The sequence below is a fragment of the Camarhynchus parvulus genome, chromosome 1A, assembly GCF_901933205.1.
Source record: "Camarhynchus parvulus chromosome 1A, STF_HiC, whole genome shotgun sequence".
NCBI lineage: Eukaryota > Metazoa > Chordata > Aves > Passeriformes > Thraupidae > Camarhynchus > Camarhynchus parvulus.
The window spans coordinates 46,060,065-46,066,955 of NC_044586.1; positions in this window are offsets into that span (position 1 = coordinate 46,060,065).

Here is a 6,891-nt window from a genome sequence, read left to right on the forward strand (position 1 = left end):
TTCTTGTACAGTGTCCTTCAGGGGAGGCGAGGAGGAAGGGAAATGTTCCCTTACTTACCTTGGACATTATTTCCTAAAAACTGAAGACCTGCATTATTGTGCAGTGGTTACTGTCTTGTGTAACATTGTTAATGTGCCTATAGGTGCAAAACCGTGGGTCTTGTTCCAACAAATGCACAACTTCAGAACTTGGTGTTATTTTTTGTTCATATAAACTATTTTGAGACATTGGATGGGAAGTTTTGAATTCATACAAGTGAGGTAATGTGTTGAGAAAATAAAGTGCACTGTGATCCCTTGAGTCCTGCGAAAATAAAACACACTGAGATACACTGGGATTTTTATATGTTGTCTTAAGTTGTAAACTTTACATCCATGTTCTTGAAGCCTGTACAGCTTTTCTCAGAGATCCTCAGGAAGTACAAAAAGTATATGTATTTGAGCTCATGCCAATGACCTGTATCCTTGCCAGATTTGGAGGTTTAAACAAAGTAACACCAGAATGTCTCAGAGAAGGTTTTTCCATGTAAGTGCTACTTAACCTGCACCAGATTATGTACTTCCTGTACAGGAAATGCTGTGAGAATGGTGTCTGGGGGAGGGATAAGGTCTTATTTAATGATTATCCATAAGGTAGCTTAATAGTGACTGGGTTTTATGTGTCTTGAGTACATCTGTCCTCACTCACTCACTAACATCTCTTCTGAAAGATGCAGCTGACTTTTATAAAGAACTGTGAAAAGATCTTTTGCAACTTTCCTTGCCCTTCCTTTGCCACACTGTGTAACAGCTTTCTCATGAATGTGATTATTTGGACTGTTAGCAGTCATACTTTTCACTTTAAATCTTGTTTTGAACAGTTTTGTTTATTAAAATTTATTATTGTATAACCTTCATTTACAAAGCTGAGCAGGAGATACCTCAGGGGTTACTTATTCCATCAAGACACAATTGCTAAGGAAATTTATGCCAAACCAAACAATTTCAATAGTCCATCAACTAGGACTAACTTTTTCCAGGCCTCTTCTGAAGCATGTTGTCTTGCTGGCTTTAGCTGGCACTCCTCTTGATCCCTCTGGCTTCCCTCCCTGGAACCTGATGCATCTAGGTGTTTCTCCTATGGGGTATCCAAAGTTTAATTTCTGTTCATGCAGTAGTTAGAAAGGATCATGTCTTGAGAACATCAGGTGTAATGTACCGGTGATGCAGAGAGTGGGCAAAGATGCTGCTGTGTGACTTCACAATAGGTCAGGGATGATTAGGAGTGCTGAGCTGTTCTTGTAATGAACTAGGAAGGAATTTATGTTCCTGCAGATAATGCTTTTGGTGTTAGCTGAAAGATATGTCAACATACTGGAGCGCGAAAGCAAGCATTAAAGAGATTTCATTCTGTCACTGTCATAATAAAAATATTGGCAGTAAAGTGTTGGGGTTTTTTCTCTTGCATTTTTTGGCTATTTTATTAGAAGTCCCTTTGGGCCTATTTATCTTAATAAGCTAAGAATAGAAGCTGGAAGATTTTGCATACTTCAGTAATAAAAATATATACTTTCCAGATTAAATTTTGACCTCTCTTGAATGTTGAAGTTCTTTGCTGAAGAATAGAACTTTGTTGGTACGAAAGAGTTATAAGCAGTCATTTTAACAGCTAAATCTTTTTACTTAAGGAAGAGCTATCCTGTGGATCTGTAAAATTGAGGGTGGTAAAAGCTTTGCAAAAAATTTGAAAGAGCAAAGCTAAGGAAGCACATTTTTGATTAATAATGTATTTGTACATGGTAGGAATAATTTTTTACTGAGATTTGGATTACATTTCAACCATACATTAGTATGGTTATACATATGCTAGAAACAAAAGAAAAACAGGTCTTATATGTCTTTTATACCTCTGGAAATCTAAGGTTTATGTACTTAAAGACATGCTAAAGAGCAATCAACACAGCGACTTCCCATTTGCTTCCAGAATCATAGGTTTTGAATCTGAACAGAATTAATGGTGTGAAGCAAAATTATCTGAGTTGGTAGTAGTGATGACCATTAGCACAGCAGTGTTTGCTTGCAGAACTAGAAGTACTTGGACACTCCAGACCCTCTGTTCTCAGAACTGGTGAGGTGGGCGTGGCAGAATGGTAACATTTTGCTCTATAGCTCTGATAAATTTCACATGGGTTTGGGATCTAGAGCTAGGAATGGGTGGCAGGAAGGAGGCTGGCAGTCCATGAAGGGGGCAGCAATTCACCTAGCAGCAAGCTCTCCAAGGGACCAGGGACACAAAGGCTGTACTGAGAGCAGGATGAGGGGAGCTAGTGTGTGTAGCAGTTCAAGGGCAGAAATTCGGAGTTCAGGTAGGGTGTCCTCAGGTCCTGGGCATGCTCTCCCAGTACAGCAGTGTCCCATACCTTGTTGAATCTCAGTGGAAAGCCATCTTAAAAATCACCTCCACAAGAGCAGTCCTCTGGGTCCCAAGTAGTCCTCCTTTCTCAGCCCAAGCAAAACACTGACAGAGAAGATTCTAGTCTGATTCACATCAATATATATGAAGGTTTTTGTGTGGTGAAAAAGGGTAGGAGAGGCCAGGAGAAAATCTTTTACTAGGCCTCTACACCTCTCTATGTGTCAGGACTGTGGAATGCCCTGTTTTATCCTAGAACTGACAGGAGCACACTCCAACTGCTCGTCACATGTCCATCAGTCTCCATTGAATGCAAATGTTATTTTCTTTTATCAGTGTGAAGCACAGGGAAGGTTTGTTCACCTTCTTTTGTGTCTCTGAATGAGTGAAGTGTTTGCTTCCAGAAGTGAGAAGTCTTGATTCAAGGCTGTCCTCAAGCATTTTTTCTCCAAATTCTCCCACTCACCTTCTGGGAGAATGTCCCAGCCATCAAGCTGTGGTGTCAGCTCCAAGTAGGCATCCTTCATATCATCCATTAAAGGTAGGCCAAAGCAATTAAGAATTTCATATTCAACCTAAATTACACATGATACTATATGTAGCCAGCACTACACACAGTACAAAAGCTAATGATTTTTAATGTTAACTGGAAAACACCATTGAAGTTGTATTGCTATGCTGTTAGCACTCAGCAGTGAGTAGGATCACACACAAGTGGATTTGGTGATTTTTGTCTTGCAAAGAGCTGCTTATTAATGGTATAAAGTTGGAGCCTCTTTGCATTCATTGCATCTACTAAATTATTGGTTCAAAGTGTTGAGGATGAAAAAGTCTATGGGCCAGGGCCTTCTACCTCTGCCTTTTCTCCATCCTTCAGCCAAAAAGTAAATTGAGTTTGTTAACTAAGCATAAGGCCAAAAAATGGTAATTAGTAGAATCTGTACTGCCAAAGAGGCTCTAGAAGTAAGTGCTAAATGGAAAACATATCATCTAATTATCATCAAGTACTGAAAATAACGTGTTCATTTTTTCCATGTCCTCATTAACATAAAATGATGGGTAAAGGAGCTTTAGGGACCTAAAGTCCAAAACCATCTGAGCCAGGACTAGGCTCTCAGACTGTAGACTGCCACCCTGTGTTCACTGCCTCACTCACAAAAACTGAGCCAGATAGGTTTTACCTCTGGCAAGCACCAAGGCAATACCTGCTTCAGGGTGCCACCACCAGAGCTGCAATGTGACTGCTATGATCACGAAAAAGTGTTACAGATCAGTTTCCCCCTTTGCCTCCCCCCTAAACAAGTGAAAAAAATAAGAGGATGTTTCTGCTACAAATTAAGCCCAGCATTGTTCAGATTTGGATTCATGCCCAGCATTGTCATAGAAAACTTTTGCACCCAGTTTATGAGAAACTAGTCAAGCTTCATAAATTTGTTAACTTTTCATTTGTTAAAAAAAAAATGGTGTCACAATAAAGCATCGAGGCTATTTATTGGTTGCCCTGAGTGAGTTGTTTACATGAGTCAAGAGTTGATTTTTGTGTTGGCAGTAAGTGAATTCTTGGAAGCAGCCACCTGATGTTCCTCGGTTCCCCAGCAGATGCCGTCTGTGCTGCGCTCAGCGCACGGGCTGCTGCATCCGCAGGGCAGGGCTCTGGGAAACAGCAGGAAAATCAGTTTTGAACTGAAAGACATGTTCTGAAGGCTTTAAGGAGTAAGCTGAGGACAGGGCTCTAAGTCTAGAAGGCAGTGTAGAACTGGAAAACAGCATGACCAGGAATTTGGATGGGAGAAAGAGGCTCAGAGGAGCTATTTTAGAATTAACATGAGCAGAGTGGGAAAATAGAGGGAAAACATGTAATAAGCCAGGGCATAATCCTGAATCATGGAAGCACTGTGAAATAGTTTTGACTTACTATTAAAAGGTAAAAACCATGGAGTGCTGAAGTTCAATTGCTCTGGAAAAGGAAAATTTATGATGCTGTTTAATTGCTATGGGTAGAAATCAGGCCATGAGGGTAAGAAACAGGCTGCAATAATCAAGACTGTGAGATAAGAAGAAGAGGACTTCAAGATGACAGGTGCTGAGGAGAGGTGGTTCTTCAGCCCTGATGAGGCATATCTGGAGTGCTGCGTCCAGTTTTGGTCTCCTCAGTACAAGACAGACCTGGAGCTTCTGGAGTGGATTCAGCAGAGGACAACAAAACTGATTGAGGAGCTGAAGCATCTCTTATGATGAAAGTCAGAGGGAGCTGGACCTTTTCAGCCTTGAGAAGAGACAGCTGAGTGGGGACATCCTCAATGTCTATCAGTATTGACGGGAGGGAGGGTGTCAAGGGCACGGGAGCCAGGCTCTGCTCAGTGGTGCTGGGCACAAAAAGCAACAGGCAGAAACTGATGCTCAGGAATTGCATCCTATATTCACCCGAATATAAGAAAGAACTCTACTGTGCAGGTGCCAGTTCAATCCTCTGCTGAAGGCAGGATAAAATTGTTGGGTATATTGCTACTCGGGGCCTTGTCCAGCCAAGTCATAGTCACAACCTGTTTATTCCAATGACAATTGTAATTTAGTTCTGTTTATCTCCTGGCCTGCTCTGGTTTTCACTGACACACATCACTGAAAAGGTACCTACCAGCTGCCATTTCTCTCTCCAACTCAAATCATTGCTCCATAACATCTTCCTTACAACAGCCAAAGTATTTCCAAGTACCTGAACCAAAGCAGCTTAGCTCCCAGAGGTTTTGTGACTAATTGACAATCTAATTGTACTATATTAATTTGCAGCAAGAGTTTCTCCTTTAGAGACTTCAAAGAATCTAATTGGGAAACCATACTTATAAATGTATTTATGACTTTTATCATCATCTTCATTTACTGTGTAGCAGACACTCCATACAGGCAAGAACTCTGAGGGTTTCTGTGGCTTAATACATTCTCTGACTAATGCATTTCCCATGATTTGGGAATTCATTAGATCTTACTTGCCCATGTGAAATTTACGTTGTCTATTAAGAGGCTGAGGCTCAGCAGAGGTTCAGCATTAACGGACAAAACTTGTTTTGCAAGCTTTTTGAAACTTTTAGGAACTTAATATTAGATGTCTATCCCCCTGCCAAGTTTGGCTAAGGTTACAGGAGAAGAGGCTCCTCTGTCTCACCCACAGACCGCCTACATGGCAAACACATCTGCACGACAGTCTGAAGAGTCTTTCCAAAAGTACCTTAACTAACACTTCAGTGTGGTCTGCACCCATTTCTATCTGACACTAGCAAGCTTCAGAACAGGCAGAAAAATCCACGCTCAGCATTTGCAGCATTTGCTACTGGTGTGTTTTGGTGGTGTGACCCTCTGTTCAGCCTTATGGTTCTAACCTTTACTGCATTTCAAGTTCTGGACCCAAAAATTCTGACAGACAAGATTCAGGTACTGACACCTTTTAGTTATTTTGTGTAGAAATTTGACTCAATGGAAGCTATTCAAGCTCATCTTGCCTCAGTTGGACACACATTCATCAAAGAAAATATGGAAAAAAGTCAACAACATAGCCTAAAGTTCCAGCTGAAACAAGCTGGGAGGTATTTTTAATTAGTAAGTTTGGTGGTGTATTCAGGAGACAAATCAAGAATAATCAGTAAGAATAAAATCAGCAAACAGTTCATCAGTTCTTAGAAAACATTTTAATGACCTTTCAGAATAGGGAGCCAGAACATTGTGGGCAGAATACAAACAGCATCTCTCTCATTCCAGGAATTCAATGCACTTTTTTTCACTTCAAAAACTCTCAATATGATAGGCATTCAGAAGTTTTTCAGGCCACTTTTGTGGACTTGCATCTATTCCATGTTTTCTTTTTTTTTATTTTGGTTAGGTTTTTTTAATGTGTTAGGGAAATTATCTCTAAAACTGAATATTCCTCTACAGATACCTTAATTACAGCAAACAGACAGGTTCTTAGCCCACCCTAATTTAACTACAATGCATGGGAAGTATCAATATACACTGCTTGGAATCCTTTTTATCTTTTTACCTCTTTCTAAAAGCACAAGGAATCAGCATAGTTTAGCAGACTGCAGAGTATGACTGCGAAGCAGAAACATCCAATATCTAATTCCAGTCACTGGCTGAATGCAACAGACATTGTCTAAATTCTTTGGGCATTCTGTTCCTCCATTCCCATCCTATGTGGATGGCTGTAGCAGCAACTTCACGGGGATATTTTGAGACCTTGTTCACTCTAACCAGTAAAGTTTATTGAATCTGTAAACTGTATAACTGCAGTGCAGTTCTATAAATGTTCTTAACAGTCTTTTCTGAAATACCTTTTCTTTTCATTTTGAAATTCCCATACAAAACTGCCAAACAGAATCTGGGCTTTATATTTAGGAAGCCTGTAATCATTCCATGAAGTTCAAGAAATCTGGCAGTGATCTGGAATACTTCGGAGGTAATGGAAGGTTACCAGGAGTAACGCAGAAGTGCCTTGTATGGTAGTGGAG